Raw genomic sequence first — 26959 nt, forward strand, 5'->3', positions numbered from 1 at the left:
CGTGTCGATAGAATTTCATAAACCGGTTTGAGGTGTGACCTGATGCCGGTGAACACCTCCGGCCACTCACTCCCTCAGTAGAACAGGAGCGGGCCACTCTGGTGCAGTAATTGGCCACAACCTCTCATGATAAGCTCCAGAATTCCCCGGCCCTCAGTCAATAGCGGCTGCTGAACAACCGACCACCGCGGCGGTCAGACTTGTGACGCAGCAGGGGGGGGCTAAAAATTCCTGGCTCCGCTGGACAGGCCGTCATTTGAAACTGACTCTGGCAACATTTAACGCTAAAACCCTAGCTAATGAAGCTAGTTTAGCAGTGCTTTTAGAGGAACTAGAGGGTATGAAATGGGATGTCATAAGGCTTAGTTAGGCTAGGACGCCGAATGAGGCATATACTGTACAAGGTGGTTGATAGTGGCCAACTCTTCTTTAATGATTTGGCGGAGGCTGGCGTCGTTAGAAAGAGGAGAAGAATGAGCACACCCGTGCCGACAGAAAAGGCTGAGGGCTTGGAGCTGCTCGCGGATTATCGCTCGATATATATATATATATATATATATATATATATATATATATATATATATATATATATATATATATATATATATATATATGTATATATATATATATAAATATATATATATATATGTAGATTCTAAGGGAAGGAAAGCATAGCGGGAACGAGAGAAAGTTAGATGGGTGGATGAGGTTAAGTCCGCGGGGGTAAGTGGATGCAGCTAGCAAAGACACGAACTGATTGGAGAAATATGGAAGAAGCATTCGCCCTGCATCAGTTATAGTCCAGCGGATGATGATGGTGATAATATGTTGTTACATCGTATATACTCTTCAAATGGCGCAAGGTGTTAAAGGTGGCGTTTTGACGTGCTAAAAGAGGATGTGAATCTGTGGGATGGTTTCAAACAACTAAAATAAGAATTCTAGGTTTCCAAAGAAGCCATGAGCGAGAACGGATAAAATATACCCTACAAGCTGAGATGAGCTGAATGTATTAATGAAAGCAAAGCAATGGGTAATGAAAAACCTCAGTTAAGACCAGAAAAAAAACTGAAAAATTCGAGCAAAAGGCTTCTCTTGTCGAGGAACACGATGGCTCATGATTGCATATACAGGATGGTGACTTTTGACTGCAACAAAATGACGAGCACTCAGGAGGATGTAACCTCGAATAATGGCGAAATCAGTAATAGGAAGAAAAAATTCTAGTAATAACTAAGTAACTTGGTCTGGGTGTAGGAATTCGTCTTGAATCGTCTACACCTATCGAAGGATGCCAGCATGTAAGGTAGGTCCCCTTCTCCAATCAATATCACCTTAGGTGCACACGTGGGAAAACGAGATGCTTCCCGTCAAAAGCGTAAGAAAAGAGACCTCAGAGGAGACACCTTTGAACCCGTCCCAATGGTTCCCTTTTTTTCAAAGAGCACCTTTCCATGGCAAAACAAAAAATGTCTGTTCGGCCTTGAAAACTTGAAATGAAGAAATTACTTCTCTTAAGATTAGCCCTAAGAGCGGATGGTAGACTACATTTATGTCACAAACCCCCGCGTTTATGGCCAAAAGAGGCGCTGGATCCCTTTTACGGTTTCCCGTCGGCTGTCTACGAGGTTTGAGAACACATTTAAGCGTTAGGCCAGTCAACCTATGAAGTACGTGTGTCGGTGTGTGATTGAGGAATAAGTTCAAATAGGTCACTTTCTTTTAAAAAAGATTGAAATATTTATAAATAGTAGTCCTAATTATACTGCATAATAACAGAGTACGATTAAAAAGAAATAAAACGGCAGGACAAGATATTGATAAAAACGACTAGTTAACTGACAAGAGTAAAACACGACAATGATCGCAACAGGCAATGAACCGCTAAGTGTCAGCCTCCTGTACTTTTGGGGCACAAATACTTGAGTGTACTCCCCACCGGACCAGGTGACGTATTCTCTTTGAAGGACGCCGTTTGCAATGAAACACTGGCGGCTACCCTTTCCCGTGTTCGCTCGCGGCGGGCCCACGCGATCGAAGCATGAGCATTTGGTCGCGTCATACTCTTGCTCTTGAACCAACTCTTCGCGGCATGCACTAAGAAAACCTTGCAGGACTTTAAGCTTTTTCAGCGTTTTACCCTTGAAAGCCCGCGCTCTAGTCACTACCGGGCAAGCTACAGTGGCATCCGAAATGGGTGCGGTGCTCTAGGTGTCAGGCGCTAACTCTTCAACTTTTACTTCAGGGGACTTCGTAGTTCGCTTTCGAATGTTTTGTGCCAGTTTGGATCGGGGTCGTCTGCTGGCCTAGCACCTTCCACATTTCCCAGCACCAAATCGTACAAGGGATACTCCATAAAATGCGAGAAGTCGTCCCTTAAAGTGTCGACATCGACCCAAGCTTCTGGGAGCATTTAGGACTGAGCGGTCAAGTAGGTAAACTGGAGACTTCGTATCGGTGATATCTTCTTTCCGTACTAAGTCCTTTCTACCACCGCCGTGTTGCAGCCTTTGTCTCTCGGGACTCGGACTGTCCGGCCATCAATACGGACGGCTACGACTGGTAAGCAGTCTTTGACTGCGCATTCTTTACTGGTGAAACCAGCGTTGATGACGGGGATCTTCCCTCAGTCCTTTAGTTCGAGGTATCTGTTCTCAACGCATACTGCAGCGGACTTCCGATTTTATTCTCTCTGTTTTGGTGCCCCAAATGCCCAACATCTCCAGCTTGAATGCCCTGGCTTGCCGCATTTGTTACATTTCTTGGCGGGTACCGATCCATCGGAGGCGGCGGCTCGGCAATTTTCGGGGCGGTATCCCTTGCATGAACAAAGAAAACATTTCCTTTCATCGCTGGTCTTCGCATCCGATGACTAAGAAAAGTTTCCTTTCTATCGTTAGTATTGGAGACTGCATTTTCTGTTTTATTCTTTGGGGTGCTTCGCGTTCCGAAGTTTGACCAGCCATGGGCCTCAATATAGTTTTCTGCCCTTGCTACTGTTCCCGAGAAGGATGTGTCCTTTTCTTTCAAAAACATTTGTAGCGGAGATGCGCAGTTAGTAGGAAGGAAGGAAGGAACTGTTCCTTTAGAATTCAGTCAAAGAGATCTGCGCACTCTTTCTTTGTGTCCGACAGCTCTGCCAATCTGTGTAGGAAGTTCTGTAGACGCATCACGAATTCTGAGCATGTTTCCTCGTTCCGGGTACTAGCAGACCTGAATTTTCCTCTGAACCATTCCTCTGTTATACGGAAGCGAATTATGAGTGCCTGCCAGAGCTTGTTGTAGTCCAAGCACTCGGACCCAGACATGCGACTAAAAACGCTGAGCGCTTCGCCGCTTCTTGTAGCCCACTGGGTTGTAGCCCACTGATCGCGAGGCACTTCTGGCTCTCAGCGACACACTCGAAACGCATAAGGTAAGCGTCAAGGTCGTCCCTGCCCTGCATCAGTTTGTGGGGGCTTATGCGTTGGGCCGAGCCACTTGACCCTCTCCCGTTTCTGACCTTGTCTCTCCGGTGTTATTAGCGTCAATTGCAGGAATATTCGGTAGGTCTCGTCGGAGCACCAGCAACTCCTTTTCTTTTTCCAAATTCACTAACCGGAGTTGGGCATTTCTGCCACCCGAATTTCTTTTCTTTCTCCATCTCCGCCATCCGTAACTCATTTTCTTTCTCCATCTCTGCCATCTGAAGTTGGGCCTTCTGCGACTCTCATTCCGCCTCCTCTTTCCACCACGCACGTTCCTCATTGCGTTATTTTCTGCAACGAGCTCGCTCCTGATAGACCCATTTCAGCAGCTCTTGACCCTCAAAGCCAACATTTTGGCCATACTCAACAAGTCGTTCTAACTCTGCATCAACCAGCTTAGGGGTGAAGCGTTATGCAGTGCTAGTACACAACACTAAGAATAATTGCACCTAGTCCTCTCTCTCACACCGACACTTGGTGGACCAGTCCTGTCACGGACCCCAATTATGTCACAAACTCCCGCTTTTACGGTCAAAAGAGGCGTGTGATCCCCATTGCGATTACCCGTCGTCCCTCTATCTGGTTTGAGAACACATTTAAAAGTTAGGCCGGTCAACCCTTGAAGTACGTGTGTCGGTGTGTGATTGAAGAATAAGTTCAAATAGGCCGCTTTATTTTACAAACGATTGAAATATTTATAGATAGTAGTGCGAATTACACTGCATAATAATAGGGTAGAATGAAAAAAATAAAACGCCACGAAAAGATAGGGTACAATGAAAAAAATAAAACGCCCCGGAAAGATATTGATAAAAAACAGCTAGTTAAATGACAAGAGGAACACCCGACATTGATTAAAAGGCTACGATAAAAAGACTATAAAGATTAACAAAGCAAGTATTCTAGATGTAATAACTATGGTCAAATTTCACATATAAAACACAGAGTAAAATATTACGTCAGGTAAAGGTTCACAAAGGCGAAAATACGGTTCAATTGAATAAGAGTCTGTGGCGAAATGGATTTCTCACGGCTTTCTTGTTTGTTGAGGCGTCGAAGGCTGGGTTGTTCGGTAGCGGAGGCCGTACAGATGAGGAGAACGATGCGTCGACCGCGGGCCCGAGGATACACAATCCGCTTTCCCGGAGCGGCCACGAGAGTGGCCCGGAATTCCGAATCTTCCCAGAGCGCACTGGCGCGGACGTTCTGCGGTCAGTTATTTTATACACTCGGCTTTTGCGCAGCGCCCGCGTCAAGTACAGGCGGTCGCTGCCCCTGCCTGCGTGCTGAATCCTGCTTTGAGGAGCGGCGGGGTCCCGTGAGTTTTGTTCTATACCTGAGGCAGAAGCTCCCACAAATTCCGCTGTATAATAGGTGAGGCAGCTTTTGACAATTTAAAAGCGCGGTTTCCGTGAACGTTTTTAACATGAGGATACCTGCCGAGGGTTTATCAAATTTCTAGATGGTGCTATTTGGGTTTGGTTTTGGTAAAGCGAAAATGCGGTACCCGTATCTCTTCTCGTGGACCACTACAGTTGTTATCAACGCAGATAGCACAATTGGGGATGTATGTCATTGGTTTCAATCCCTGTAAAAAAGTACCCTGAATGCTATTAAAAGAAATGGTATGAGCGCACTCTGGACGCTACACAGAGAATGTTTGCATGTAGATGTTGATACGAAATTACATGCATATTTCCGACCAATTTTATTTTGCATTCTGGGTTACTGCAACAGCAACATATCTTCCAAAACAATAAGCTGTATAACTATGCTATTATTAAAAGCAGGTGTCCGGAAAATATTTGTAAATGCTGAGTGAAAACATTTGTGCCCTTTTAGCAAATTATTTTGCCGTTATCACTATCTAAGCACTCATTGTCTGTCGAATATAATGTTACTTATTATCAAAGTAGTAATTTTAAAACTAAGGCGTTTAAGTGGTTTTTCAACTATGTGAAAAGGAAAATAAACGGAAAATTACATGGATTTCACCCCTTTCACCAGAACATGTGATATGCATCAACCAAAAAGTATTAACGCCGATGCTATGAGTGTTCCCGCCTAACTGAAATATTTCCAAATGTCACAAGATGCTAAACAAAGAAACAAATAAAGAAAATGTAAAGATGGTAAATAAAGAAACCATCTTTAAATCCGCCAGGTTGTCGGAACATTCGGTGGAATCCTCCAGAAATGCGAAGGGTGGAAACTCTCCTTTAATCATATAACCATTATATGTTGCGATCTCGGTAAAATTCGTGTTTTGGCTCCATATTGTTAAGTGCTCATTTTCAACCATGAATTGAATATGATATGCCTCATATGCCACCCGACCTCCTCTGACTTTGAAAGGTGCTTAAATATTTATAAGAGCATTTATGATGGGTTAGACAGCATGATAGTTCTTGATTTTGGCATAGTTTTAAATTTAAATATGGTTTTACCAACTAAGGCACAAACCTTTCCGGATTATATATAAACTAAATTGGCTTTTTAAATGCTGTAATCGAAACCCACTCTTGTCACTCCCGATAACTACTCATAACTTGATCTATTTATTAAAACAACAGCAATTAGCTGTCAACCGTTAACACTGTATGTACTCACCTCACTAGTAGTATTGAAATAGATTTGTTTATCCGAAAATATTATGCAGTACACAAGAAGTCCGAAAAGCTAGTTATATGTGAAAAATAACTCCTCCTTACGCTCGAGTACTTTCATTGTGCTGGTAATAACCAATAGCTGAATTAGATATGCAGAGCACATGATAATGATAGAGCATACTTCAAATTATTTGATAAGTGTAAAGCATTATATAATGTTAGCTTTTATTGAGGCGAAGAAGCTAACCATATAATGCTTGCAAGCCTTGGCTAAGGAGGAAACAGCTAATTTCTATTAGGAAAAAATACACTGCATGAAAATTTTGCAAAAAGAGAAAGATACATGCGCTTTATATGGATTTAAGGCGCACCGAAACGGGCTTCGATCGACACTACGCGCCGAAAAAAATTCATATCTTGTAGTTTTATTTTCTCACGGCAGCATAAAACGTTCTGATGCATACTTTAGAGAACCCTAAAATGGCAATCGCATTGTATAATCCAAGTGAATACGCCACATTTTTTCATACGAAACACATGTGGCGGGAAACATTTCCTTTGCGCGTCAGTGATAAGCGATGGGAATAACGTTTTTCTCACTGCCTACGCAAACTATGCTTACGTCAATGCTATTAAAATACTAAACCTGAGTATGTACGTCACATGCGTGTGCTCCCTGTGAAGTACATGCTTCCCATGTCTTCCGATCAGTTTAATACTCTGTTATTCAATGTAACTTGTCCCATGTCATTTTCAAGACAACGCGGCATTGAAAGCGTAGTCCATGCAGTTAAGCCTGGAATACAGATCATATTAAGTAAATATCGCACAATGTCGATACTAGGTTTATTTTTGAAGGTCTAGAAACAGTATTGCACATCAAGATTTGGTATCTCCATTTCCAGTCTAATCTATTGTTGATTTCTACCATAGTTGCAAACCAAACGGCAATGTCATTTTAAAATAATCATAATTCAGGCATCTAGCATATCACAATGCACTGGTCATCTGTGTTTATTAATATCACAGATGGCTGTCAACCGTACCATCCTTCTCTCAAAATTACACAGATGTAGCATTAGGGGAACACCCGCGGCGCTTATCGTACGAAAAATACACAATAATTTGAAATAAATAGCACATTATTGCCAAAGTCAGTTCGTTTTGGCGCATCACAGGTTAGTGAACTCCGACGAGATTTATTTCTTATCTATATGAAAGCTGTAGCACGCTGTACACAGGATAAAAAGTTTAATTCCTGTATCCATGAGACTGAAGTATTGTGGCCTGAAGGAAGGAGGCTGATATAAAGAAACGAACAAATATGACACTTAAAACAAGCAACAAACCCTACCAACATTACCTAAGAGTAAATAATGATAAAAAATAGCGGAATAGTACATGCCAAAAAGAAGAGATCATTGGAGGATATAAGCATATGCTTTTAAAAAGCAGTTGAAATTGCTAGCTATTTCAAAGTACTCGGAGGCGTATTTTCAAGACGACTAATATGGAATTACCCGGTAGCATATGTACAGGTATTCAATCTAAAGTAACATCAGCCATAGGCGCCTTCACGATTTTGAGGTATTTCAGCTGGCTCCTAAAATACGTTGCCTATTATTCTTTATCTGAATGTTGCGCTGTATACCGAGCGCTCATGGGCACTTCGGGCTATTCGTAATCCGAAGACTAGGGGACAATTTGCAGCTCCCCAACGCCGATTTGGCTAGTTATTTGAGGGCGCAAGTCAATCGAATAAGATATTGTGTTCTTTATAAGGCTATTTCATTATTTCTTGCTTCAAGCTTTGTGGCTACCACGCGACATCTGGCAGAGGTGCTGGTGTTCATGGTCAGAACACCTAAGACAACGCGTGACAAAAGGCGGCTTTTACGCGTTGTTCCGCGGCACCACGCTACGGTATTGAGTCTCTGGCACGGTGAGCCGGTGCCGACTGGCCAGTCTAACTCCTGAACATGGAATACTACAGGACACCATTCGACCATGAAAGACTTCTCAAGACCAGCAATGACACCGTTTATCAGATGTGTTCAGCTGATCTTCGAGGTGCAGCGTTCTAATTTCATTTGAACTCTAGGGGAAGACTCTGAGGACAGGCTAGATCAGTACGGAAAAGTTGCTGCATTCGACAATTGGGACGACTCCTGCAAGCGCAATAATGTGTTCTTCGTACTAGTTGGGGAAGCTCGAACGTAATATACAAAAACTACGAGTCTTCCCTAAGCACTTGTGAGAAATTCAATAATTATATTGCCACCTGGCGGTTTGAGGTAGCGCTTGAAAGACGAAGTTGTAGACTCGCGCCCTTCGGCTAGCTAGGACTGTGGACTCCTGAGCCTCTGTCTCTGTGTTACCGTTTCCCGTGAACCCCTGTCTTGACTGTGTGTCTGTGCCCCTGTTGCCGTTTCCCATAAATCCCTGTCTTCGTGACAATATATTGGTCAATTACAAATGGGGCCAGGAAAGAAAGGGACGAACTGATGTTTCAGAGCAAAGTCGAGCTCCGCCTACGCGCACGTAGAGGATAGGAAGCGCCTGTTTCGCCGCCCACACAAATATTACCTTAGAACAGAAAAACAAATTATATCCGGGGGGGTTATAAAGTCGCAATCTTTTGGCTTTATAGGATATCCGGAAAAAAGTACGATATTTGAAATGGAAGTATCCGCAAATCGAGAAGGCATGGACGCTCGGAGGCGACAATACAACTAACCACTTGAAGCAGCGTGAGCAAGCCCCTGCAGCCAACTGTCTGGAAGCGAAGAAAACCTGAGAGACTTTATTCCTGAGGTAGTGCGAGAAAATCTACGTCGACTACTGTCATTTACGGCCAGCCCTATTAGCGACGCTATCTCATATCGTCCGTGAAAGACTCCAACGAGAATTAAGCGTCACTCAAGCAGCGGCTCCGAAGAACGAGACAAAGTGATGAACTCTCATTTGGCGTTACGCCGTCCTCCATTCCAAAGAGAACTACCCATGGTAAGCCCTCTCTGATGGGAACAACCTCTCCCTCAGCCTCGCTCCTTTGCCCACAACCGCCAGAATTAACAGCGGCGCTCAAGCCCTTGGAAGTGCGACTCCTCTAGGACAACGATCGACAGGCCACTATGCTTCCGACGCGATGATGCCGGCCATATCCTTTGTCACTCACTTCGTCAGATTTCAAGGGTAGAAGCCACACAAATCAGAGCAAACATTAAAACAAATTTGAAACTTCATGCACGATAGACCTTTTTTAAACAGTTTATTTGTTACTTTGTTGTTTTGTTAGGCTTCTTTGTCTTTGCCACCCTGGCTTTTATGCGCTATGCTTCTAAAATGTTACCTGCGCTTGTAGAGTGCATATTCTGAACGCGTCGTCGTGCTTCAGGCGTAAAGAATGCAAAGAGGACCATATAGCACGAAGCGACAACATTTCTGACTACAAATGAGTATCTTTTTATGGTCGCAAGCAAAACGTGCCAAAATTTTTGTTAATGAAGTTATGAAGATAATGCTACATAGAGTTTGTTGGCATTGCCTGACTTTGCAATCCATGTGTAATATTGGTGTCGTATGTAGAAGTACCTACCGCAATAATATTACACGAAGCATGACTACAAACTCGAAAAATAAGCCAACGAGCTGTGCATGCCATTAACTTAACCTCCTAAAGGCAAGTGAGAAATTCTCTAATGGATCCCCAAGAGCCGTTTATAGAGCGGCTCTTCAATAAAACGGTCTACATCTGCACAGGCTAACAAATATCTTTTTGGAAAGGTCGCGTATCAGTATTGTCATGTGCTCGAAATGGTCACTATGACGCACCGCGTTGCGACGCACTCTGCAATTGTTTCGAGCGTAGACTGTGGTTCAAGTGCAGCGCCGCCAGTCTTCGCTCTAGGTAATAGTAACAAATTATATGAGGCTGCAGTGTTCTCTATAACTGCTTTCAATGTAAAATTATAATGTTAGAATTACACAACGTCGGTCATCTCGCCGCAGGATTCACGAATAATATTTTCCAGGTCTCATCATTGAGCAGGAAACCTTTGCCAGGGCTGATACCGCACTCTGTCTCTGGCGAACTTCAAATATTCCCGAAACATGGCGAATTTTTATAAATTTCAGCAAGATAAGAAAAGCGCGAAAACGGTGCCAATTTGGACTTCAGAAAGAATCTAACCACTCTTTAGTTGCGAAAAATTGCTGCAGGAAGCTGCATAAAATAAAGAATTAGAAATACCAATCCCTTCTACAGCTGTTAGATTGTGGTTCAAGCGTACAGGCGCTGCTGTCTTCGTTCAAAGTAATACTAATAGAATATGTGAGGCACCAGTGTTATGCAAACGCCTTTTGAAAATCGTTTTGCCATATAACAAGAAGTTTCGAAACCCTATACGTTGCACAGCTAGTCTATCGCAGTTCTTGGAATTTTGGTAGCCTTATGATATCATCATTTTTGCCACCTTCGACACAGGCCTGACACCAACTGCAAGCAAATGCCTCACATATCCATCCAATTATTTTTTCTACGCAAGCTGCTTCCATATAACCCACGCAACCTTCCTAATCCTAACTATTAACCTACCTTTCTGCCCTCCGCTACTACATTTTCCCTTCCTGGGAATCGATAGCGCAATAAACCGACAAATGGCAAGAAAAGGACAAACACTTTTCATCCTTTGTCGTTCTAGAGTGCTATGTTTTCGTCTGACAAAGAACCAAGACAGCCTAAGCATTTTCCTTATGGGAATCTGCTGCTATCCTTAGTAGAACATTGGTCATCATGCCTTCGCATTAGATGTCCAGTTCATGACCATTTTTTCAACTTATTTCGACAAGAATATCATCAACACGAGATTGCTCACAGACCCACTCTACATGCTTTCTGTCTCAACTTTATATCGAAAATTTTCTTTTCAAGAGCTGTCTGTTTTGTTTCCGTTAACATCGACATTTTTTTGCGAAGTTTATTAGCTTAGGGCATAAACATTCTATGAAGGATGAAGGGTGTGGTAAAATTAATCAATAAAGGTTGGCAAATGCAGTGAAGTCGAGGAGTGTACAATGATGTGGTCCCCGTTCTAAGCCGCATATAACTGTGGATTATGGGCGGAGAGGCCAGCTGCTACCAGATGCCGGATCCGTGATGGCTCGAGTGCTGGACATTCCCAATGCAAGTGATGGATGCCAGTTTCTGTACTTCTGGATTTTCAGATGGGGCACCCAGGGTGTGGATACCAATGTTGAAATTGTGGCCACTTTCTGATCACTGCCGGCGTTAGGGCCACCCCAACTTTAATCCTCCAAAGCGCCACCTCCTCTGCACGGGTTAGAACACGGGGGAGGCTTACCGTACACGGAGGTATCAGAGCACGTGTACGGCGTTGGAGGCGTTCTTTTCTTGTCAAAAATAGGGTAGCATTGTCTAACTTTATGAGGCTCGGCGATGTCGAGGATGAGGGCGAAAGGCGGGTCGCAGAATCCGCCTGGCTTTGAGCCCTCTTCCTCGTAGTTGAGTATCGGTAAGACACATCAGTTATATACCTTCGTATCTAGAACTACTAGCAAGCTTCTAGTAATTACCTATAAGTACAAGAAAAATGGTCTGCCTCGGAACCTGTTTCAGGTACTAACTTTTTTCACAAGTCTGTGTATTTGGCTAGTACCTGTTCTAAGCTCCTCCTCTCTATAGCTATCGTAAACTGATATTCCTATCCGACCGTTTTGTACCAAGGCATTCTATACAGGCACCGATTACCCTCTCTATTTTGTTTCCACTCTCACCTTTATTATGCGCCGAAATGTTCACGTCCATTTCTGGCCTCTTTTAAGTACACGAAAGCAATTTTTACCTTCTTGTAGCCGCCTGAGTTGGTATGATCTTTTACATTATTTCATAATATATTTCACTCAGTTTTCTCTGGTTTCATAAAATTTGTTCCTGACGTTAAAGTTTTAGCCTTAATATGGATATCACTAGCCGCGTGACGGTGATGCAAGAATTATAGGTTTGAAGGAGGGTTGGCGCCCAGCTCTTCCAGACACGATGCCTGCCAATCGTCTTGTAGCGGTGTCGGGCTTAGGGCTACGCGTGCACCTGGCACAGCCGCGCGACCGGCTACGCAGGTGGTCTACAGCTGTAATGTGCTGAAGGGAGTGATGAGTAATTTATTCCGGAAAATATCGGCCTCAACTGCAGTGGTGGCGAACGTAATTGCATCTATCTGTTCTGGTAGGGCTTTTCCCTTAAAGGAATTGGCCTCTGTGGCTGCTTCGAGAAATACCATCTGCTGAAGTTGATCTGGTTATTCGGTTGCAACTTTTCATTCATATCTTTTGTACGAGACAACCGAAATAAATAGCTCTGCATCGTTTTCAGCACATAAGTTTACAATAGTTTATTAGGTCTACAAAACATTTTTGTAGCCTCGCTGAACTTCTAGATCCCATAATAAATTATATATTTCGCCATGGACAGTACATTTAAATAATTCATGAGTACACACCTTGTGCAAAACAGACATACAAAAAGAATAAACATGAGTATGGTGGTTGTACACATACAAACATAAACAATAGAACTCAGAACGCAGGACAAGAGTTAAAACACAAACTTACGCTGCATTGTGCCTTGCGTCTCTTTCTGTCTTCATTGTATGTCATAATCTTTTATCACATTTGCCTTTTGTTATTCCTTACAGACGTAACACAAAAAAGGATAGCTTTCCCTGACCAAATGAAAATTTATAACTGTGTTGAAACACTTTCCGATGCCTAACCATCCGGAAGGTTTCTTAACCGTTTCAAAAAGACTCTAGCCACGGAGCCGAAATGAGAATACAACCGAATACCGTGAACCTGAATCCAATCCGCAAAAATACCGACAATGCGAATATTATTCGTGTAAAAAATCAAGTAACATATATATAACAGATTACTAAATGTTTGCGATAATCAGGTTATAAGCAAAGGGAACCCTTTTTACTGCCTAAATAATATCTGGTCGGAAGAAGTTTCAACCACAAAATACAGTAAGCTAGAAGATAATAAAGCGTTAGCTCGACTGCATCGCTCTGCCTTTAGAATTAAATAGGGCTTAGTGTGCCTAGCAACAACTCTTACTTGCTAGTGTGCTAACGTAAACTGTTATAAGACATGAATAACTGATCGCTGCACTAGTTAAATCTCGCAATTAATTGCCGTTTATCAGGTTTTGACACAATGACAGAAATGATTTAATCGTAGGCTACATCACGAAGACATAAGTCGGTTACAGGTTTGTTGAATATAACTGCACTGGACTAAACTCGTAATTAGTTGTGTGTGAAAAAAATGTCACTTATGCTTCCGCATCACGCCGTGTGTCTTTGGAGTTTTGAGAACTTGTCGAGCTCAACTGCACTGGATTATTTGTAGTGCTTAATTTTTTAAATAGTTACTATTTATGGCTACAAATTAAGTTGGGTTTATAGCTTCAAATCATTTATATTTGGATAACTTACATTGAGTAGGATTTCATTGTGCTAGTTAGGTCTTTTTTATAGTGGTAGTTATTTGGAAGTAATGGAATTTTCGCTACAAGTAGCATATTGTTACGTGGCGCAAGACGGTCAACACAGGATAAAGAGAACAGAGAGATGATGTTCGATGACAGTGAGATGACGTTTAGTGAAACGTTGGCGGGTCTAGCGCGAGCACTCCCTCAAGCGCCGCTTCCCACTTCTTTCTCCTTTCTCGTCCGTAACAATATTGTTGAAAATGCTTCGATAGTACAGTAAAACATTAAACAAAAAACATTGCAAAGGCAACGTGAAACTGCGTTTACGATTGTTAACTGACTTCACATATAGTTAAACCCGTGCATATTTAAATATTCACGGGTTTCGTGCCATTGACGGCACAAAAGAGACATATCAACCATTGTAGTTGCCATTTTCGTATTTTTCTCGAGTTTCCTATACTTGCGCGCTTTTCAGGGGTATCTGGCAGAAGTCTGTTTTCTAGATAACTTGCTGCAGCTTCCTTTTTCTGGTACCTATTTACTTTCAAGTATTCATTTTTTCCTAGAACCATACACGCTTGGAATAAATTACCTAGGAATATTGTGGACAGTACCAGTGCCGAACAGTTCGTCGCAAATTTGAAAATTCTTGGGTGAAGTTGTATTCCTGCATTGTTTTTTGTTGTTGATGTAGTTTGGTATGATTCATGCTTTGACTTTCTGTAATTGATTGTGATTGCCTTTGTTGATGTATTCCTGTAATGTAGTTTTTATTTGTGTCCACCACTGCTTGGAGTCAAGCGACTCTGCAGTATTGCTAAAAAAATAAATAAAAAGAATACAGAAAAAATGAGAATAAAGCCTATTCTCTACACCGCAACTGGTTTGAATTCTTCCTTTGATTACCCGGCTAAATATACAATTGCTACCGCTTTTAGGGAACGGTAATTATTTCCTTCCTCAACTGTTGCATTCGCTACAGCTTGACATCTTGCATACTACTTTCGAAATGGTGATTTCGTGCCTAATGCAGTGTGTTGTTTGATGCACTCCTGCAACAAGAAAAACCACTTATTACATTTAAGGAAATGTATTGCTGTGTATAAATGCTCGTGCGTATTATATCAAGCTATTCAACAAGGTTAACCTATTTTCTCACCAGCCAAAATAAAATCTTTGGTTGTTTTAACGCTGCTCTTAGCATCGTCAATAAGACAATGTACACGAGAGATTGTAAACTTGTGGCAGGTCGCGCTTTGATCTGATTTTGCAAATTCGATTGTTAAAAGTCTTTCTAAATATTATGAAAAATGCTGATGCCCCTAGGAGCACTGTTGCAAACAGCTAAACTTGTCACAGTTTATTCCATAGGTGACTTGATTAATGTCACATACCGCAAATGGGCTAATGGTGTAACGCAGGAAAAGAGAGATCGTAAGCGATGATAGCCGGCCGCCCATTGCCAGTATTTTTCCCAACTTATAACTGCTGGGACAGCCATGGCCAAAAAAAGACTATAGGTCCTGCTCGACAGTAAAATTACTACGCACACTTCAGACGCGCTATAATATGAAAGTAAAGATTTGGATGATACTGGCCTCTAACTTAGACGCTTCGTTCACGTTGTTTACTGAAGCATTTTGTATCCATAAATCAATGAATACTTTGCATCTGCAGCATTATTTTTGCCATTCTCTGATGCATTTTTCATGATGTAATATTTACCTTGCAAAGTACCAGAAAAAAAAAGGACTTTCAGTTCTTTCAGTCTGCTTCCTAAAATAGGCTCCTTGCCTATCACAAATATTTGATTATGGACTCTTTGTCAGTCTTATGTTAACTCCTGCATATGCTAATGGCAGAGAACCATGCGTTCTAGACTGTGTCTGATCCAAATTTTCATTCAGAGTGTTTATATTTATTGAAATTCAAGCAGTAGTTTTACTGTAGGAAGGAAATGAAGGGCTTTATTTTTATTTCCATTTGAAAATTTATTTTAAATTTTGTACCTGCTTACTGCTTAGTAGAATATAAAGCCTGTGTTTCGAATGGGATGATGGAGGTGCCATGCTCAGTCGCCATAACCCTGAAACATGGTCTCGGATTAGCTGAGCATGCTCATTTCAGCGAATTGTAACTGCGCAATTTTCAAATAAGTACAGTTATCATTATACAAGTTTGTAAAAATATAAAGACAATAAAGTTACATTTTAATTCACACTGTAGGCTACCATCCAACTATAAAACGTCAGCCTAATCAAGTCGCATGAACATGCATTAGTGTCCTAGTTGTAACGTTCCTGACTGCTAATCCAAGAGCCCAGGAAGGATGATTCTTGTTCCACCTTCCAACCTCGAAGGAGTAGCTCGATTTGCCACCTCGTCGCAAATTTCTGACACCATCACGTCTCCTTAAGTCGCATAAATCACCGCAGAGTCAGTGCTCTGCGGTGCCAGCTATCAGCTACGACCTGTCAGTGCCACGCCAATGATTGTTCGCTCCCAAATCCGACGCCGGCACTGCAACGCCGACGATGAATTTTCGGCGTAACGTCCCTCTTGACGCCATCACATTAAAATGCGATACAACCCACTTGACACTCCGCGAAATTTTTAAGTGGCTATAGCTGGCTGAACAGTTTCATGTCGTGAGCACCTTTGCGGCTGCGATAAAGCGAAGGCTTTGTTCGCATGATACTTTCCTTTGCTAGTTAAAATACATTAATCGTTGTTGCAACACCTTACATTATTCACAGCTATTTCTTGTGCCGCGTCGCAGATGTCAGGAATTAAAAAAAAAAGATATGAAAAAAGCCAACACTACACAAGGAACATCAAGTAATTTTCGGTACAAGGCATACGTAGTTGACGGCGTGAACTTTTATTCATTTATTGATTTTTCGCTTCAATATATTGCAACTAGATGTGCTTGCTCCTAACTACAGTACAATATACCTTGACGTATATATATATAAACTCCTTACACTTCTCATAACCAGTTAAAATCTGGCGTCGCACTTTACGGTACGTATTAAGCGTCGGCATGAGTTTTTTAGAGTACTGTACGGTATTTTAAAACTCCTTCCAATAAACGTATACCTTAGCAGATTCTATGGCTATGTAGGCTGACAAAACTGTAAGATATATAGAAAGAAAGGTTAACAACGGTTTGGTTTTAAAGGTAATGATTCGCCTTCCATTTTAATTTTATGCAAATCACATTACATTATGCTTGAACTTCTCTTCCACCACGCATTGCTATTGACTAGCTTGGAAAATCCTATTGGTGTGAATTACTACCAGCCCTAATTGATGGCTCAGCTCATAACGCGGTCCACAGCTGATCCCGACCAACAATTCGATGGAGGTGATATCATGGGCATTTTGTAGTTTTTGACGTCACTTCACTTTAACGAATTCACGTGGTCGATTTTTAAGCCTTCAACAATGGTTTCTGTTATAACCAACATTGTCGTTTAACGGTAAACACCTCTAATCCAAATAAAACGTAAACCGCTAAGTACTCTAGGATAGTTTGATGTTGCGTACCTAACCACTTTGAACACTTACACCAACTAGTTACAGTGACTGCAAAACCGTTATAAATAGGATTATCAAAATGTAGCAGTAGCTAGGGCAAAAACGAAGAAGAAAGAAATGCTTTGTTTCGATTAGGCGCTTTACACATAAGTCGCCTGTTCTTACCCGAAAAAAGTGATACACCGTCGTGAGCAAAAGTGGTATACAACACTCAACCGGCGGTGGAACTCGGGAAAACTGCATTGCAAGGCCATCTAGTAATAACTATCTGGAATCGAGACAATAGTGGTGGTGCCTCATTTTATCCAGATGCATGTGCCACTGTCGCTGTCCTTGTCGATGCCACTAGATGGCATTTTGATGAAGTTTTCCCGAGCTCCGTCACCGGCTTAGTGTTGTACACCACTTTTGCTCACGACTGTACAGACTTCAGTCAATCATTTGGATGAAGAGGCAGTAACCGTGCATGCCCGTATCGCCGAGTGGGACTTAGCGGCTTCAGACCCGATGCGCTCTGTCCACGGAACGGCGAACGGCCGCTCGAAATTGAAGCTCATCTGTCGGCCTGTCAGAGGCCTGGGAGATACAGCAGTTTTCATTCTAAATCGTCATCTCCGCTGCGGCACCGTTCCCCAAGCCCTCGCCGAGAATCCAGCTATACTGAGCGGCGTTCTCCCAGTCCACGCCGGGAAAACTAATTCCAGCGGTCTACGGAGGCAAGGCCGCTTCTGTCGGAAAAACTGAAGATTATCCGCCGCCGATACGCCGATATGCTGATTTCTCACAGGGGCAGGGTAGCGACAGTATTCGACGCACTACTTCTGATTTGTGTATGACACTCGACGGAACTGACGCGATCGCTTCACTTGATACTGGTGAAGACTATTCAGTGATGAGCCACGCTCTCACCCAGCAATTGAGCATAGTTTTGACGCCGTTGCATTCGCACGGCTTGAGGTCACCTCGTTAGCCCGGCCGGAAGATGCACAGCCCGAATCCGCATCCGCGGTTTCGTCTAAGTCGGGGAATTCGTCATTTACGCCAACTAGCCACTGACCGTCGCCGCTTCGTCGTCGACTGTAGTTTGTATCAATATAATACGGTTTTAGTGGGTAGCATCAAGCACAACTCCCAAATTGTGGTTATACGTTCTGAGCGAGGCTTTGTATGTCGTCAATTTAGTCAAGGTACTCAATAGAGCGAGCAGATTTTATGGATAGACCCTAGCTTTAGTACAAGTGAGTCCGATAGCCACTGCACCCACTGAAGTTTTTGGTAGGCCTATTTTTGAAAGCTACTTCTTTGCATACGCATTTGAATACGTTCTCGACATGAATAAAATTTTATTCCCGAAAGTAAATGACAAAAACCAGCGCAGTGATTAGTAATTGTGGCCAAGAAATTTAAATGTTTATATAAAAGCCTCGGCCACAACACAGACATGAGGCATTTTGACAAAGGTAAGTAATATATCAGACGTCTCGCAGTGGGAGCCATTATTGCCGTGCTACCTATCAGCTCCATAAAAGCTACATTAGAAGGTTGGGTGGTGTGAACATCATCTCAGAGCGTAATCAACAAGAAAGAGGCGTGCAACTTGCAAAGAAAATATTCGGATATCAGTGCAGTGAGAGAAACAATAATGGCCAATTGTGGATATGGGCGCACGCTTTTTCTTGGTGCTGCAGGCCATCTTCGCGTAAGGTGCTACCCGCTCCTGTGGGTGGCATCGCGCGGTGGCCCCCTTGTCCGGGTATGGCCCTCACCTCGAACACAAACTCTCCCCTAGTACCCAATCGACCAGGGGAGGGGGGGGGGGCGGAGGAGCCCCTGCCGGAGCTGCTTAACCGATGAAGACGGGTTGATGAGTTGTGTGACTCTGGGATAAGTGCCGTCGATCCCCCTTTCCATCGGGCAACGGAAGACCTGCTATACGAATATGAGCGCAATTGCAGCCGGAATGGATTCTGTGTTCCCAAGGCTTCTGGCTCTACAACCAGTTCTTTGCAAGTTAACAGACGCAGGGAGCAGATGCGCGTTTGTGTGCAGGCTAGACTTCGTCAAACTAGTTGCAACGATTACGTTGTGAGTGCTGAAAGAGATGCTAACCGGTTTATAGGCTTCTTTCCCACTGCCTTGCATAACAATGTGACGTGCGCTGATCTGCTGTCTTTTGCAGCCGAATTCCCTCTGGCGGCTTGAATTATTTGAGTGATTTTCCTAAAGAATTTGGCTGGGTGGTTCTGGCGTTTATAATCGTTAGCGAAAAGTAGAAAACGCGTGTGTGCAGCAGCCATGTTCATGCAGTAGACGGAACATGTCTAATGTGTGCACGAGGGTTGTGGACACAACATATTTAGATGAAGCAACCAATCCTGCTTCATACGTCACTTGGACGCAGGGACCTCATCATCGCTCACTTCTGGACTTCACAAAATCAGCCAACCGATTTCCATTCATTTCATCATTTATTCATCCTTCATCTCATACCCTACTGATGCCCTGAGGCAATAAATATCGATTAAAAAAAGTGTCCAGGTGCTTCAATTCTATTAGGGCAAGCTTAGATCTACATGGCAGTCCATCATTCTCCGAGAGGACTTCACCTCTTCATCGCGTTGGAGCGTAACATATTCCTGTTGTTAGATTTTTTTGCTTGATGAAGACAGACAAAAACGCGCACGTTGGTAGTTAAAAATAGGTTATGAGCTGGTTGCAGCACTTTGGAGACACATTTTTCTTAAGGTTTAAGCGTTTTTTTTTTCATTTACAGGACGAGCAAAAATCATTGTAGGCCTTCCAACTTCTCCTGATTTAAGGTATCATCATTCGGGAGGTTTATTATTTGGACGAACGACGACCTTTCCGATATGCGTGCTTGCGAGGTGGTTGCACACGCAAATTCATTTTTATCCATATTGTATTGTGCAGCCCGAATATTTTGCACAGAACCTTTTATGCTGGATGAATGAAAAAGCTGTTGGTGACAAGACGTTTGAAAAAGAAAAGCTAAAATCTTCTACAGTAAATAAATGCGAATTAATACTGGTAAATAATACCACCACTACTTTGATGCAATGCGAGAGCACTGCTTCTTGCTGAGAACCTCACCGGGTCATTTTACTGAGTTTATTGATGTGCCCCAATATTTCTGAGTTCACCTCACCATGAATCAAAATGATACAACGTTCTCCAACCATGATTAAGCATAAGCCGTAATTATTTTCTTTTTAATCGAACGGTATTCACTGTTTTCAAAGTAATGCATACCTTTGAACCCTAATTAAACTAAATATGATGTGCTCCACTGTAATATAACGCAATTCATAGTTAGTGTAACCTGAACTACACTTATCCACGCAAAATGCAATTAAGTGCACCTTTAAAGAGTTGATGAGAGGGTCGGTTGATGTATCGCCGTTTTATACGTTTATAAATAGGTCGTTGATTCTTCCCACGGCGCATATTACAGGAAAACGCGACAGGAATCGGAATCGGGAAGTTCCTCCCACTGAGAGCAACGGCCATATTGAAATGCTCGTGTGACGTCATAGATTATACGCGGCGGATTGTCTCCTGCATTGCAGGCTGCAATATCAAACAGCACATCTTGTTTTTTGTTTGACGATTGGACAGTGGTCGTTCCTCATGCAGAAGCGCTTGTTGAAGACGTTACCGCAGGAAAGCGATACAGAGGAAGGCATATTTTCTTCAGCATAAGTCACAGTTACAGTCAGTGGGCTGCACTGGTATAGGTTCCTTAGCTTATCGACGCACTGATCTTTCGCATTACACTGGCGACGACGCCAGTCGCCTATGACTATAGTGTGAGGCTTTCGGCCCCGCGACGCAGACGGAACAGATAAGCGGACGGTCGTCCGGAGTCGGCGGCCGAGCGAGAACTTCACGACCGATGAGTGAACGGCCTTAACAGCTGCGCTTGTCTGTAGCTTAACCGTGTTAGAAAAAGAAAAACAAGAAGCTACACTTCATATATTTTTCTTTGTAAGCAGCAATAGCCTTGGTTAGAAATGTTAGTCGGCGCATATATCTGCCGACTCGTTCAGCGATGAGTAGGCCTAGCCCGAGAACGCGGGGCTTCGGTCTAGATTTTCGGCGATTATGGAATGTGCACTTACTAGCTCTAGCCGTTGCATGTGGACATCAAGTGTAGGTCTGCCAGTAACAACCATACATCGATGGCAGCTTACAACACAAAGCGAATGCACATTGAGCGGGAAGCGTCGATACGGGACCCTGTCTAGCGAGCGCAGCCGACAGGTATCGCCGCCTCTTGTGAGGACGTAGCATACGCAGCAGGCAGGGGATGTAGCAACCTCGGCGCTTCTCGCAGCGCAGTTGCGGTTGTGAACAATATACGTGCAACCAGTGGAAAAAGAACTGGATAGTTTGGTATTTCTAGTTACACATCCATTTTATGTCGTTTGAACGAGCAGAATTAGGTCGAGCCATTTCAAAAGCTATACACGGAAACACACTAGGGGTGCAGTAGTAATCCGAGAATCGGGGTATTCCTGCGGGAGTGTACGGTTCACACACTAAATACTACAAGGCGCATGCTTACGTTGAAGCACTCACGAGTCATGGAAGAAGTGGAGGTTTCCGAACGCCTGAGGCTAGTACTCTTCCACATTTCTGGGTTTTTTTACCGCTCTGAATAATTTGTGATCTCGTCATCATTCGGGATGGCGAGCGCACGACCCCTGCGCCCACCCGCTACCGTCGAACAGCCTGCGGAGTACTCGACGGGTCACCTCAACGTTGAGGACGTGGAGCTTCCAGACTCGGTGGATGACTCCACAGTGACTGAGATGGATTCTGACAGCAGCTACACGCCTGTACAGTCGCGCCGCCTGAAAAGGAAGCTGCGCCGAACATCAACGAGTGAGTCACAAAAGAAGAATGCTGAAAAGCAAGTGATCTTTTCCGTGGCCTTCGTACCAAGAATGGCGACGGCAAATTTGAATGTTATAAACGGACAGTACCTGACCCAGTTCTTCGACCAGCTCGTTCCTCGTGACGTTGACGAGGTCAGAATTAATCCCTTGAAGAAAGTCCTAACCGTGGATGTCAAACCCCAGGCTACAGTGGACAAGCTGAAAGGAATTGATGCGCTAGGCAACATGCCGGTTCGTTCCTTTCTTGCACATGGTAAAAAGACTATAGCAGGTGTAATCACGTACGTTGACCCGAGATAAGTGAAAGCGATCTCTGCGCGCTGATCAAATCTACGGCACGCATTCTGGATGTTCATCGTTTCGGCTGCTCGAAGTGCGTTACATTAGTCTGAAACTAAATCCCTCCCATCTCATGTTAAAATGGGCTATGTGAGGCATCCAGTTCGGATGTATGTTCCGAGACCTGTTCAGTGCCATAAATGCAACAAGATCGGATATGTGAGTGCCGTTTATCGAAACGAGGTATCCTGCCGTCGATGCGGTGGTACGCACCTTCATGACAAATGTCAGACGGAGACTGTGAAGTGTGCTAACTGCTCGGGTGCCCATGAAGCGACGGCTAAGGACTGTCCTAAAATTCCGAAAGAAAGACTTAAACTAAAGAAGATGGTGCGAGATAATTCGACTCATAAAGAAGCGGCTGCATCTATTCGTCGCAGCAAGCAACTTTCCCGACGCCGACACAAGGAATCAGAAAGCAAGCCTAGCCTTGATAAGACGACTTTACAGTTAACGTCAGCTCAGGTGCCACAATAGACTGAGCCCAATTTCGTCAAGAATGCTCTGGCTGTAATGTCACAGGCAATGTCACAGGCAAAGGATCAGACAGAAGCTGTTGTATTACCCGCCGTCTCTGATGTTGAGCGGCCTGCTCTACCATCAAAGGCCACCGCCAGGCCTCATTCCAGTTTGTTTGCCACACGTGGTGAAAATTCCGACAACCGCGACAGTCGGCAGGTGAAAAAACTGCTTAAACAGCTTGTCTGTTCAATGTGAGTGCTGCTCTCAAGCATCAACACGCAAACATCAAAGTTTGCTGTTCAGTTTTTGGACTCATTTGAGCCGCTCTTGGGGGCATTGCAATAATTCACAACGGCGCAACAAACTAACGCCACCTCTGTGACGATGCACTTGCGCCGCTGTGAAGTGATGCAATGAAATGCCCGAGTCCCTCGTGGTCGGCTGAGTGACTTTCGACAGTGGGTACAGAAGTACCGCTTACCTGTGATTGTGATCTCTGAGCCCAACATGCCGGCTGCTTTCCGCCTTTCTGGATATATTCTGCTACGGTCTCGAGAAGTAGACAAAACAAGCAAAGTGCTGGTGTGTGTACGCCAAGACATTGCACACGTCCGCCATGCTATACAACCCAACAACACGAATCACTACATCTGTTTGACATTAACCCTGAAAGGACGAGTATGTTCTGTAATTGGCGCTTATATTCCGCCGAGGGATGGATTGGACAAGTCATATCTATTTTCAACAGTCCAGTGTTGTGCAGCTTCTCATAATATTGTGGGGGACTTTAATGCTCACCATCCTCAGTGGGGTAGTGCCATAATGAGCAGTCGAGGAAGAGACCTAGCAGACTTTACACATACGTAAGATCTCGTCAGTACAAACGACGGCTCACCGACGTTTCTACGCGGAAAGACCTACAGCAGCTACTTGGATATGGCATTTGTTTCCAGAAGCCTCCATCCCTCGGTTTCGTGGTGTAGTGATGTGGAAGCACATGGGAGTGACAACATACCAACGTACGTATGCATCAAGTGGTTTGCACCTGCCACTTCGCCTCGTGTGCAATACACAGACTGGCCCACCTTTAGGGCATCGGTGGAGACTACCAGCGTGGACCTCCAATCACCATTTCGAACAGAGGGTCTCATTACTACCTCTATCAGTGAGAACACTCGCTATGTTTGTGTGCCGTAGTCGGTGTCAAGCATCGACGTGGAATTCGAGCGGCTTCGCGCGATCCGTCGGCGGGCTGAAAGGAAGTACAGAAGAACGAAATCTGCGCAAGATCTCGCACTTTCTCACAAAGCTAAACGACAAGTTTTACGCCACCTGGAGAGGTTAGGGCGACAATGTTGGAGACAGTTCTGCTCATCACTGGATCACCGTAAGCCCCTCTCGCGTATCTGGCATGTCACGAGAAGCTTGCGCACACCTCCGCAAGAAAGGCGCCCTTTTCGTGCCCTGGCCCTTTATCAACACCGCAATGAAATTGATGTAGCTGAAGATTTTTGTAAAATGGTTGTGGGCACAAACCAGCCACAGTTACAAATTTCAGTTTTTTGCGCCACTTTCGCCGAATGATCAATACGACTTGCCCTTTTGAATAGCCGAATTAGATGCCGCTCTTGCTTCTTGTCGGCATTAATCTGCACCTGGTCCTGACGGGATTACTTATTCAACATTATCACACCATGGCAAGGATGGTAGAACTGCACTACTTAATTATTTCAATAAAATATGGGGTTCTAGTATTGTTCCTGAACACTGGAATATTAGCCGCCTGGTTGCTCTTTTGAAGCCTGGAAAGCCTCCTCTCGAACTTACCTCAAACCGGCCAGTTGCCCTGGCAAGCTGTGTTGGAAAAGTTATGGAGCGAATGGTGCTGGCAAGCCTTGATTGGTTTCTAGAGATTAATGGCTTTTATGCAAATATGATGACTGGATTTCGGCAGGGGCGCTCTTCAATCGACAGCGTGATCGACCTTGTAGCGACAGTAGTACACGAAAAGCGTCACCTTGGACTAGTAGCTGCTGTCTTTTTAGATATAAAAGGGGCTTACGACAATGTCCTCTATGATGATATTCCTGATAGACTTGACGACGTGGGAGTTGGTGTCCGGCAGTACTTGTGGATTGTGAGCTATCTCAGTGGCCGGTCTGTTTACATGACTACGCCTGAAGGAGATACTACCCGCCATCAGGTCGGTCGTGGAGTTTCACAGAGAGGAGTCCTCAACCCAACTTTATTTAACGTTGCGCTAATGGGCCTGATGAGTGAACTGCCAACTAACATTCACATGAGTGCATATGCTGACGACATCTGCATCTGCGCTTCTGGCTCGACGCGCCCACAACTTCGTGCGAGATTGCAACGAGCTCTGTCATCGACATCGATATACCTACGGCGTCAAAGTTTACTTTTAGCGGCAGAAAAGTGTGCAGCGATCACATTTACAGGAAAATGTGTCAGCTGCTACCCGATTACTCTTCATGGAGTCTTAATACCGTACGTATCCAGGCACAGATTCTTGGTGGTAAATATTGACCACAGACTATCTTGATCGGAACATATTACTATGGCGAAGAAAAGTCTAATTAATTTTTGCCATGTACTTCGTTTCATAGCTGGCATCAAATGGGGACCAACTGAGCGCTCCCTATTGCGGCTTTATGAGACTCTGTTTGGGGCTGCATCAGCTACAGTCTCCCACTACTCTCTAGTACGAGCATTTCCTGTTTGCGGACTTTAGAGAGCGTGCAAGCGCCGGCACTAAAAATATACCTTGGACTGCCCAAATGCACCTCTAACAAAGGCACAATTGAAGAGGCACATGCTCGCCCGATATCCATATACTTGTCACACTAACCACTTTGTGTATATTTACGAGCACTTACTAGACACCGTTTTCACCCATTCAGCAAGATTCTGGATGTGCGGCCGGACTGTAGTTTTGCAAGTGCACTCCGCTGCCATCAGTTGCAAGTACCGACACGATATGCCATCCCATATCGTCCCAGCCAACCACCATGGACGATGGATAAACCTTTGGTGCACCTTAGTGTTCCCAGAATACCAAAGAAATCAATGGTGCCACTTAGTTGTCTCAAAGAACTTACTCTGGCGCACATCTGGTCAGAATATCCAAATTATATTCACGTATACGCCAATGGATCTGTGTCAGCTCAGGGATCCGCTGCAGCTGTGGTCATACAAGCTCAGAAAACGACTCTACATTTCCTTTAGGGACATACTTCTACATAAACCGCTGCTGAACTTGTAGCCATTCGGGAATCTATTCGCTACATATGTGGGGAACCACCTGAAAAATGGTGTATATTCACGGACTCAAAAACTGCATTGCAAATTTTGGAAAACTTCTTACGCCACACTGCCTACCAGTCCTTGGCACTAGACATTATGGAGCTCCTCTCATCTGCCCGGCTCCAAGGTCACGGGATAATGTTAGAATGGATCCCTGCCCACTGCGGGCTCCATGGGAATGAACAGGCCGATGTTGAAGCGAAAAGCGCACTCAGCAATGGCCTCCAAACAGCTGTGCCTTTTTCAAGAGCGGGAACGACATGCCTTCTTACGAGTTGTATGAAGAATGCTACAGCAGCTTACTGGATCCAGCCAGACGCCCGACATATTCGTCTAAAAAGGCTCGATCGAACATTGAAATTTTGTTCCGCGATATTCCGCTTCATCAGGCATGCTTGCTACATAGACTTCGTTTAAACGTGGCTTTCACGCGCAAGTACTTGCATTTAATTGGACAGATGGACTCGCCGTAATGTTCAACTTGTGGCACCCTAGAGACTGTTGACCATATATTATTGGTGTGCCCAGTGTACGCGGGCGAAATAAGTGTGCTAGCCGCTTCATTGAAGCGTTTGGACAAGAGGCCGTTGTCGGAGGAACTGCTGCTGGTCGCTTGACAAGACAAGGGGAAGGGTTTCCAGGCAGTGCATGCTCTTTGCCGTTTTTTGTGCGCCAGCGGGCTTGATTCGCGCTTTTCAGGCAAGCTATTGTGCCTGTATATATATTTCATACGCCTTCTCACACACCGTCACCCATCATGATCTTCTTTCTTCTCCCCTTCCCAAG

General features: G+C 44.0%; 1 long non-coding RNA gene across 1 annotated transcript in view; it reads right to left on the bottom strand.

The window, feature by feature from the left end:
- The window catches only part of LOC146177013 (uncharacterized), a 163029-nt gene extending 149816 nt beyond the window's left edge, over positions 1-13213 (bottom strand). The window contains exon 1 of the long non-coding RNA XR_014701600.1: positions 12707-13213. This is a non-coding gene — a long non-coding RNA (uncharacterized LOC146177013). The remainder of the gene's footprint in view (positions 1-12706) is intronic.
- Between the last annotated feature and the right edge of the window lie 13746 nt (positions 13214-26959).

The sequence above is a fragment of the Amblyomma maculatum genome, chromosome 10 (genome assembly GCF_055883805.1).
Source record: "Amblyomma maculatum isolate TAMU_Amacu chromosome 10, ASM5588380v1, whole genome shotgun sequence".
NCBI lineage: Eukaryota > Metazoa > Arthropoda > Arachnida > Ixodida > Ixodidae > Amblyomma > Amblyomma maculatum.